An 11,587-nucleotide genomic window follows, 5' to 3' on the forward strand; every position below is an offset into this window, starting at 1 on the left:
ACACCGGCCAAGCCCAGAGTGAGGAGAGCACCCTCTACGCAGAGGTGAAGCTGTAGAACAATTCCAGGACTCCCGGGCATTCAGCGAGAAGCCCAGTGCCGATCAGCCCAATGACCATGAACCTGTCGCCTATTTCAATATTATGCACGGAAACTCTTTGTTTACAGAGTTTTCCTGATGACTGCAAGTTACTAGTGAAGAGCTACACCACTCCTGGTGTTGAGTTTACTTTATGTGCCATCTGAACTAACATATTGGAACATAGCAAATTGGAGGAGGCCATTGAAACTCTCTGGCTTGTTGTTAGTGAATGATATAATGGCTGTTCTGCAGCTATTAATTTACTCTCTTTTCTTCATAATCTTTGATAGCCCCTGCATAACTAGAAAGAAGCACTCAATTCCAAATTGGAAATCCCTGATATTTTCCATAACTACCTAGCTCTCTTTGAATATGTATAATCTGCTGCCTGGGTAACCGATCTAATTTATGAAATTGGTTTAACATTGCAACCATCTCAAACTGATGGCTCATCAACTTTAGATCCTCAAGGGAACTTTAACCGAGTCTATGCTCATCATTTAACACCCTGAGCGAGGAATCAACTGTGGTGCACCCGCTTCAAGGGCAGTGTCTCCATCCCGAGGTGTGGTCACCAGGACTGAACACAGATTCTCCAGTTGGAATCTGACGATGTATCTGCTGACCTGACGCTTAACGTCGACGCCTTTTGCTATCCCAAACTCTTTGACAGAATTTGGACTGTTCCGCTGATCCCGCACCGCTCAGGGGCAAATTGCAACTTGCCCAAACCCCTCCTCCAGAGAATGTGAACACTCCGCTATTCAGCCGAGTGGGAGAGGGGAGGGAGAAGCCGAATTTAGCGAAGGTTTACGGCACCCACCATGCGCTAGGTTAATAGGCGCGGAGCTTCTGGTAAGATGAAGCTGCTCATTAACCCGGCACATTAAAGACCGGATCCCCCAGATTGTGGGGGATTTAAAATGGATGAGAGAGATACACGGACACCATTCCCATTGCTTTCCTGTTATATTCCCCCCTGGCCTCACCCCACTAGAAAGGAGATATCGCTCTGATGACCTTCATAGAAAAGGAGAGAGATTTGAATCTCTGTCCCTGGGCGGGAAGCCCCGCCTGAGCCGGGTGCCAGAAGGAAGATGCGGAGAGATGGATCAGACGACGCTTATGGAATGGGACTGATTCCCTTCCACTGGTACCGATGGTGACCTGTCCTTTTACAGCTGTCGGATTGGTCCCTTCCTCCGCCAGATTTCCCTCTCTGCGCTAAGGCAGGGAAATCCTTAAAGCCCAGAAACTAAATGCAAAATCCGTTTCCACTTCAGATGGGGATTTTAATGATGTTTGCTGCTGGGAAAGCGTTTATTTTCACTGTTATAGTTGTTTAATATGCTTCAGTAGCTGTTTAATTTTATCCCAGTCTGATTGTAAAGCAAACCCGCGCTTTCAGTTTCTCATTAAATATATTATAATTTGACAAATGACCTGGTCCTGGTTTTACTCCTGTCACTGGGATAGGGAAATGAGGTTCCATCCGGATCATCTCAAAAACCAGCATTTATATTAACGATTTAGACCTGGTTGTTCTTTTTAAAATGTTTCTTTACTGACACGACACCGGAGGGAGGGTCCGCACTGATTTGGACCTGAACACTATCCACAATATAGCAATAAACTGGCAGAGTGGGCATACAACAGGCGAATGGACTCCAGCAGAGATGCAGCCGCCCCATTACAGTTTGGTAAGAAAAATAAAACATACCGGAACATGAACACAGGAGCAGGAGTAGGCCATTCAGCCGCTCGGTCATTCTGTGGTTACCTTGCAGGGAGCTGGGGCTCATGCCTAGGCTCCTCTCTCACCCCCAGGGCATTTGGCACACACATCCCCACCCTCACCAAGGCCAGGGGGACATACACTCCTCTCCGCCCTTCGAAAGTGGTGCTGAGACCCAAATCAGTTCAGCCTTATTTAATGGAATAGTGGAACAGACTCGAGGGCCGAATGAGCTGCTCTTCTTCCAAAGCCCCCCAGGTAATTAGGGTTACCAATTAGGAGCAGTAATTGCCTATTCGGCCTCTCCAGCTACACCGCAATTCAATAAGATCTACTCTGTTTGTAACATCAACCCCACATTCCCGCCGACCCCCGATAATATTTCACCCGCTTGCTAATCAAGAAAATATCCACCTCTTCCTTAAAAATATTCAAAGTCTCTGTCTCCACCGACTTCTGAGGAAGAGAGTTCCAAAGGCTCACGACCCTCAGAGAGAAAAAAAAAACATTTATCCTCATCATTGTCTTAAATGGGCGACCCCTTCGTTTGAAGAGAGGAAATATCCTCTCAACATTCACCCCGTCTAGACCCCTCAGGACCTGACATGTTTCAATCAAGTTTCCTCTTACTTTACTAAACTCCAGCGGATACAAGCCTAGTTTGTCCAAAAATTCCTCAGAAAAATACCCGCCCATTCCTGCTCTTAGTCTGGTAAAACCTATCTGAACTGCTGCCAAATCATTTATATCTTCCTTAAATAAGGTGGCCAGTCCTGTATTCAGTACTCCAGATGTGGTCTCATCAAGGACCTGTTAAAATGAAGCATGACCTCTCTACTTGGTATTCAGTTCCCTGGCTAGAAATGAGAACATTTCATTTGCTTGACCAATTACTTGATGTTAAATGAGACAAGGTGAGTTTCTCAAAGCGGGAGGGCAAACCCAAATTCTCCAATTTTCCTGCGTAACTGAAATCCCTCATTTCTGGGACGAGCATTCTAAATGCTTCCTGCACCCATTCCTACAGCTTGACACCTCCCTCTGCCTAATGCGCAGGAAACAGAGTTGGATCCCATACTCCAGATCCCCAGGCACTGTGAACCTGTGCACCTGAGCAAATTATTTCAAAGGGTTTCAACTTCGAGGAGCCGAAACCTGAGACAGTGTGTACAATTCCAGGAGAGAGAACTGCAGACAATCTTTGATTTCAAGAATGACAATGGGTTAGTGAGCGGTTTGTAGAGGGGAGAGGAGAACCAACATTGTTTTGTCTCAAGGCCAGGAAGAAGTGGCGGTGAATGGGTGAAACACATGTCCTGCATATTATTTCAGTTCACTGTCCATTGTTCTGAAGTGGTGGTGGGAACTGCAACAGGAGAGAGGCCTGAGAGTGAGTGAGTAATGGTGGTCCTGCAGGCCAGGGATCTGACTTGGGTACTTTACACAGAGGGAGAGATTAAGGGGAGATAAGAAGGCGGTGAAATTTGGGGGTGGGGAGGGGAAAGTTGGGTAGCAGGAGGAATTGAGATGGAGTGAATGGAGTCACTGTGACGAGAAGTCAGTTTTTGCCCAGGGTGAGTGTGGAAAACAGCGAAGGCTTCATGGTGATTATTTTTCGATTGTCAATCGGTTTACAGCAGAGGAGGGCAGTTTTGAACGCGGGAGGAGGAGAGTAAAACAGAGAAGTTCTCAGTAGGAGAAAGTGCGGGAGGATTGAGATGAGATACCAGGGTGTGATAGGACTCTAAGTGCCTGGCTGGCGCTACGATAGTTTGGACTAGCTGGAAGGAATAACGAGACGGCGTGGGGGGAGAGCTGGGTGGGGGTGGCGGGGGTGGGGGAGGGGAGTGGGGTGCCGGGGGTGTGGGGAGAGGTGGGTGGGGGTGCCGGGGTTGGGGGTAGAGGTGGGTGGGGGTGCCGGGGGTGGGGGGAGAGGTGGGTGGGGGTGCCGGTGGTCGGGGGGAGAGGTGGTTGGGGGTGCAGGGGGTGGGGGAGGGGGGTGGGGGTGCCGGGGGTGGGGGGAGAGGTGGTGGGGGTGCCGGGGGTGGGAGGAGAGGTGGGTGGGGGTGCCGGGGGTGGGTGGAGAGGTGGGTGGGGGTGCAGGGGTTGGGGGGAGGGGGTGGGGGGAGAGGTGGGTGGGGGTTCCGGGGCTGTGTGCCGATGCTGTGGGTGGGGGGAGAGGTGGGTGGGGGTGCCTGGGTTGGGGGGAGAGGTGGGTGGGTGTTCCGGGGGTGGGGGGAGGCGGTTGGGGTGCCAGGGGTGGGGGGAGAGGTGGGTGGGGTTCCCGGGGGTGGGGGAGGGGGGTGGGGGTAGCGGGGGTGGTGGGAGAGGTGGGTTGGGGTGCCAGGGGTGGGGGGAGAGGTGGGTGGGGTTCCCGGGGGTGGGGGAGGGGGGTGGGGGTAGCGGGGGTGGTGGGAGAGGTGGGTGGGGGTGCCGGGGGTGGGGAAGGGGGGTGGGGGTGTCGGGGGTGGGGGGAGACGTGGGTGGGGGAGCCTGGGGTCGGGGGAGAGGTGGGTGGGGTTCCCGGGGGTGGGGGAGGGGGGTGGGGGTAGCGGGGGTGGTTGGAGAGGTGGGTGGGGTTCCCGGGGGTGGGGGAGGGGGGTGGGGGTAGCGGGGGTGGTGGGAGAGGTGGGTGGGGTTCCCGGGGGTGGGGAAGGGGGGTGGGGGTAGCGGGGGTGGTGGGAGAGGTGGGTTGGGGTGCCAGGGGTGGGGGGAGAGGTGGGTGGGGTTCCCGGGGGTGGGGGAGGGGGGTGGGGGTAGCGGGGGTGGTGGGAGAGGTGGGTGGGGGTGCCGGGGGTGGGGAAGGGGGGTGGGGGTGTCGGGGGTGGGGGGAGAGGTGGGTGGGGGTGCCGGGGGTGGGGGGGAGGGGGTTGTGGTGCCAGGGGTGGTGGGAGAGGTGGGTGGGGATGCCGGGGGTGGGGGAGGGGGGTGGGTGGGACGTCGGATGAGTGTTAGGTGGTTGGGTTGGGGACTTGATTCACGGGTTAGGCACCAGCAACGTGTAACCAGGATCCCATTAAGGCCGTGCTGTGAATCTCATCATTCACAATAAACATTAAGTCCTCAAGGGCCTCTCAGTCATTCAGCCGCTGGAATAGTGCGGAATATTTTATTCACACTATCGACACAGCCTTGGCTCCCTCAAGATCCTGAATCGCTCTGTCACATATCCTGTCAACCCCTTTCTCCCACGGGGAACAATCCCACCTTCTAAATCCACCCACATGACTGAAGCCCCTCATCCCGGTCAGTCTTCCTGTGAATGGTACCTGCCGCCTCCCTAAAGCCTGAATTGCATTCAGTGATCCAATTAACTTACTCACCTGTCTGGGGGAATCTGCATGTTCCCAGTGTTTTCCAGCTCTGACCGGTAGTCGTATGTCGAGACCGGGCAGATCGAGGGGTAATATCCGGACACTCTGAGAGTGGTGTGTTGGATTTGACCCCAGGCAGACGCAGGAAGGTGGACACAGCCTGGGTGTAAACCTCAACGGCTTTCTCAAGTTTAACCAAAGCATCTTTACTCTGAAAATGTGAACGGTTTCGGTTCCAATCCACTGAGGGATTGACTCATTCCATTGGTTTTCTATCCTGTTATGACTTGTGTTTGCTCCAACCTTGAAGCGAGACGATCTGCGTGACGGCGTTTATCAGAACATTGACACAACAGATTGTTTGGGAAAGCACATCACGCTTTTCCACCAAGTGTTAGAAAACAGGAGACCAACTTCACCAATGGCCACCATGTAAACATGCAACATGTAATGTTGAGCATCTGGAAGGGTTTTATTTGTCACTGCGGGGGAAACTATAATTAGTCATGTAAATAATAAACAACTGTGAATAATTATTCATGTCTCTGCTAAGCAAAAACAATATATAAAGCATACATCAAAAAAATGTCCATGTGCAATTATTATAACGATCATGTAGAGTGTTTTTTTTTTACAATTGTAAGCCAGGTAAACGTATATCCATCTATTAGCTCGACTCTGCCTGAATTTAAAGCCCATTCCTTCAATAACAGAAAACTCTTAAACAGCAGCTTCCTGTGTTTATGGAGAAACTGAAAAATTTCCCACAGGTGATCACGTGTTTCCCATTCCCATGGGGATACAGAGCGGCAGCCCAGTGATGATCCCTGATGTCGACACATTGCAGAGCGACTTCCGAGGGCAGGGACGCGCTCACAACTCGCGATTTACACATAATGCTGGCTACAAAAGGAAAGGGTGAACATTCGTGCAGGAAAGCTGAGAGCGACATCTCGGAATTCTCCTCCCTCGCTGTAAAGGGGATTGAAATTTGAAGCGGTCGCTCGGCTGCTGCATCCGACTCTTTATCCCAGGAACAAACATTCAAAACACCCACATTAAATGGGGTGGAATTTAATTTTTACATCTTTACCACCATTATTCACCCTGTGTCTGTGCCGGACCAGGAGAGACGATTTATACAGACATTTCCCATTTTGCAGCTCTTGTCCTGTGAACCTGTGGGTTACAGTGACCGGCAGAGTGAAACTCCATATTTCCGCCTCTACTCTTGACCACCCCCCACACCCCCACCACCACCCCGCCCCCACCCCCGCCCAACCCTCCCATTTTCCCCGCCAGTTCTAAACCTCACCCAAAGTCACGAACAGCGAGAGTCTCCCTTTCGAAAACTGGTGTCGAACCTGGTGAAACAGGTGAATCTTCCCCACCGCAGAATAAACACACACAGTCTCAATGATGCCTCCATTATATTTCATAACTGCCAAGTGATTCAACTGAAGAACATGGGAAGTGAGGAGCTGTACACAACATAGCTCATGCTGCTGCTTTGTCAATTGCTTTCGTGTTGGGTGAGAATGTTGACTTAGTGAAATGTAGCCCCTGTGAGATGACACTTACCTGACTAGATATTGAAACGATGCAGAATTAAGATACCGTGTGTACTGAGTGTAACAGTGTTTGCTGCTTCTCATCATATAATAGACTTCGCTGAGTGTGTTGTGTGAATCCAGAGGTGAAATATCCAGAGGGACACTGAAGGCTGAATAGGGACTGATGGAGCAGGCTCGAGGGGTCTCTATGGTGTATTAAAAGCTGAAATATATTTTCCAAACATTCACCTCCCTCCAGTAAATGTTTTATTAAAGCTGCAAATATAATCACCAAACACTCACCCCCCTCCCAGTAAATGTTTTCTTAAAGACTCAAAACTCAAAGGTAATCTCCACACATTCACCACCAACCCCCAGCGACCCCCTCCCAAACCCGAATAAATGAATAAATTGATAATAGGATATCAGCCGCCAATTGTTGGAAAACATCTTCTGAGGTGGAAGTGATCCAATGCTACCATCTGCTGGCGCTCACGGCTATTGCAGGCGTTGCTCTTCTCCAGTCTCAGAGAGGGTCAAGTCACTGGGTGGGTGGATCAGGGCACAGGCTGATGGGGTGTGAACGCTGCAAAGGGAATTAAATTTGCAGCGACCGCTCGGATGGCGCATCTGACTCTTTATTCCAGGAACACCCTTTGTCGGTGCCGGACCAGGAGAGAAAATTTATACAGACGTTTCCCATTTTGCGGCTCTGGTCCCTGTGGGTTATGGCGATACAGCCAGACCAGCAGAGTCGAAATGCAAACACTCCACCTCCACTCTTGACTTCCTCCCCCCTTTACCCATTTACCGCGCCAGTTCTAAACCTCACCCAAAATCTGTAACAGAATTGTCAGCGAGAGTCTCCCTTTCGAAATCTGGGGTCGACTCACGTGAAACAGGTGAATCGTCTCCAGCACAAAATAAACACACAGACTCTCAATGATACCACGATTATCCTTAGAACTTTTAAAGCACCGAATATAATCTCCACGCATTCACCCTCCCCCAATAAATGAATAAATTGATAATGGGGGAGATGGAAAGTGAAAGTTTAACTCTAAAAAGGTTGGAGAAACTTTCCTGCGACGAAAGTGATCCAATCCCACCATCTGCTGGCGGGTCACGGCTACTGCAGGCGCTGCTCTTTGCCAGTCTCAGAGAGGTTCAGTCACTGGCTGGCTGGGTCTGGGCACAGGCTGATGGGGTATGAACGCTGCAATGGACGTGGAATTAGCAGCCGGCGCTCGGCTGGTGCATCCGACTCTTTATCCCAGTTAAAAACCATTGGAATTAATGGGAAAATCACTAGGGAAACGTTCCTGAGCAGACTGATGGAGCTGTGGGCTGACAAGTCTCCGGGTCCTGATGGACTGATTCCTGGGGTCTAAAAAATGTGGCTAATGAGGTAGTCGATGCGCTGGGGTTAATTTTCCAAAACTCACTAGATTCTGGAAAGGTTCCATGAGAACCATTCTTGTAAACCTTTTCTGCACCCTCCCCAACATGTTCACATCCTTCCTAAAGTGTGGCACCCAGAACTGTACACAATTTTCCACAGAGGCCAAACCAGTGTTAGACCGCTGCTAAAGGGGAAAATGGAACTGCCGAGCCCCAGCTGAGTCCCAGCTGCAAATTTCTATCCCTTTACAGCATTCACACCCCATCAGCCAGTGTCCATACCCAGCCACCCAGTGACTGAACCTCTGAGGTTGGCAAAGAGCAGCGCCTGCAGTAGCCAGGGGCCGCCAGCAGATGGTGGCATTGGATCACTTTCATCTCAGGAAAGTTTCTCCAACATGTGGAGAGTTAAACTTTCACTTTCCATCTCCCCCATCATCATTTTATTCAATTGATTCCCACATGTCACATATCTGTTATCCTTCCTTAGCTCCAGGGATGAAAACTCTCCACCATATTCAAGATGTGCTCTCAGAAAAACTCTTGCGTGTTTGTGAGAATATATCTGTGTGAGCGTGCCCACATGTGTCTGTTTGTGCATGTGTGTGTCTGTGTGTGTGTGACAGAGAGAGACAGAAAGAGAGAGAGAGAGCATTGGTGTCTATAAGAGAGTGAATGTGTGCGCCGGTGAGAAAGAATAGATATGAGTGAGTGTGTTAAAGAGAGAATATATCTGTGTGTGAGTGTCACTGTGTGAGGATGTGTCTCTCTGTATGCGAGTGAGTGAGTGAGAGGGAGAATGTGTGTGTGAGGGGGAATGTATCTGCGAGTGTGACTGTGTGTGTGCCGGAACATGAGAAGTAATATATCTGTGTGTGTCTGTGTTTGTGTTTGAGAGAGGAAATATATGTGTGTGTGTGCCTGGGCGTGTGTGTGTGTGTGTGTGAATGAGAGAGAATGTGTGCGTTTTTGTGTGTGTGTGAGGTTAAATATCTGTGTGACTGTGCCCACATGCACATGCGTATGTGTGTGCGTGTGAGAGAGAGATGATATATGTGGGTGTTATTATTATTCTTTACTTGTATTTGTTTTAGCTAATACAGTCAGACAGTTATACAGCGCAGAAAAAGGCCTTTCAGCTAATCATGTCCATTCCGGCCATCATGCACACATCTACTATAATCCCATTTTGCAGCACTTGGTCCGTAGCCCTGTTTGCTATGACGTTTCCAGTGCTCATATTAATACTTATTAAATATTGTGATGTTCCCTGCCTCTAAAATCCTGTCAGATTGTTTTTTTTCCAGATTCCAACAACTCTTTGGGTGTATTTCTTTCGTCAAATCCCCTCTAAACCGCCTGTCCCTTGCCATAAATCTGTGCCCCCTGGTTACTGACACGTCCACTAAGGTGAAAGTCTTCTTCCCACCTATTCTATCTAAACCCGTGATAATTTTCTATACTTCTATAATGCCCCACTCCCCTCAGCCTTCTCTGCTCTAAGAAAAATCACTCTAGCCTATCCAGCCTCTCTTCATAGCTGAAATGCTCCAGCCCAGGTAACATCCTGGTGAACCTCTTCTGCACCATCTCCAGTGCAATCACATCCTTCCAATAGTGTGGCAGCAAGCAGTGCACACAGTACTACTGCTGTGAGCTAAGTAGCGTTTTATACATATCCAACATAACCTCCCTGCTCTCATGTTCTCTGCCTCTGCTAATTAAGGCAAGTAGCCCATAACCGGTCACTAAGCCAATTTTGGATCCAATTTGCCAACTTGCTCTGGATTCCATGGGCTGCCAATTTCTGGACAAATCTCTCAGGCGCGAACTGGTCAAAAGACTCACTGAAGTCCAAGTAAACGACAAAAACTGCACTACCATCATCTAGACAAAGTGTCATCTCCGCAAAAAAATCAATGATATTTGTTAGGCATTATCTCCCTCTGACAAAGGCATGCTGAATATCCCTGATTAATAGCTGCCTCTCCAAGTGGAGTTTAATACTGTCCCTCAGATTCTTTCTCTTAAAACTTTCCCTATAAATGATATGAGACTCTCTGGCATGTAATTATCTGCCTTTTCCCGGCCATCCTTTCTGAATAATGATACCACATTCGCTGTCCTCCAAACCTCCCTGTGGCCTGAGAGAATTTGAAAATTACTGTCAGAGTCCCTGCAATCTTGCCTCTTGCCTGACATAGCAGCCTGACGTATATCTTATCTTGGCCTGGGGATTTATACAATTCAACGAACGTTAAACCCGTTAATAGCTCCTCCATTTCAATGATTATTTGTTCAAATATATCACGGTCCCAAACCATGATCTCCACACTTACATTTCCCTCCTCCACAGTGAACACATTTGGAAAGTTGCAATTTAAAACCTCACCTGCGTCCTTCGGCTCCATGTACAGATTCCCCCTCTTATCACTAATTGGCCCGAATCTTTCCTCTTGCCCTTAAAATATTTTTCATTTTAAATGTCTTGGCATTTTCCATTACCTTGCCCGCTAGTGCTTTTTCATATCCACTCTTGGCTTTCCTAGTTCCGTTTTTTTAAAAGTACCCGTCTACACTTTCTACAATCGTCTAGGGCTACCAAATGATTTCTGTCCCCTTGACATGCAGGGTACCATGAATTTGTTGGTCCTATCCTTCATCTTACGGGAACATGATGGCCCTGAAATCTCACTATGTCCTTTGTGAATGACTCCCATTGGTGTGATGGAGACTTTTATACAAGTTGATGCTCAATTCCTGCCTTATCATGTTGAAATAGACATTCCCCAAATTCAGGAGCTGTATTTACGACCCACCTTTGTCTCCTTGATAACCATATTAAATGTTTCTGAGTTATGGTCATTGTCCCCGGAATGATGGCCCACTGCCTCTTCTACCACTTGCCCGGCCTCATTATTTAACATTAGATACAGTGCCACCCCTTCTCTTGTAGTGCTTTCTACTTGCTGGGTCAAAAGGCTTCCCTCGATGCACTTTAAGAATTCTGCCCCCTCTAAACCTTTCACACTAAGACTATCCCAGTTTATACTTGGTAAGTTGAAATCTGCTACAATTATTACCCTATATTTTGTTTACAATTCTCTGAGGTTTGTTTGAATAACTGCTCCTCTCTCTCCCCCTGGCTGCTTGGAGACCTATAGTAAACGGCCAGAAAACTGATTGCCCTCTTTTCGTTTTTAAGCTCTATTTATATGGCCTCATTTGAGGAACTGTTTCTGTGCAAATTTCGTCATGAAAACTTAAGGGCTTGTTTTCAAATTCAAAGGCTACTGTTAATGCTTGAAATCGTTCCATAATGGTGGTCGCAGACAGAGACAGACACTCAGGCAGAGACAGGCACATACACAGATTCAGGCACATAGGCAAATATAACCACATTGAGTCAGGTACAACAACATCCACACTGACAAGCATACAGGGACAGAGGCACAGGCAGAGACAGACACGCAGATAGCGACAGTCATACAGGCAGAGGCAAG

The sequence above is a fragment of the Cetorhinus maximus genome, chromosome 38 (assembly GCF_964194155.1).
Source record: "Cetorhinus maximus chromosome 38, sCetMax3.hap1.1, whole genome shotgun sequence".
In the NCBI taxonomy this organism is placed as follows: Eukaryota; Metazoa; Chordata; class Chondrichthyes; order Lamniformes; family Cetorhinidae; genus Cetorhinus; species Cetorhinus maximus.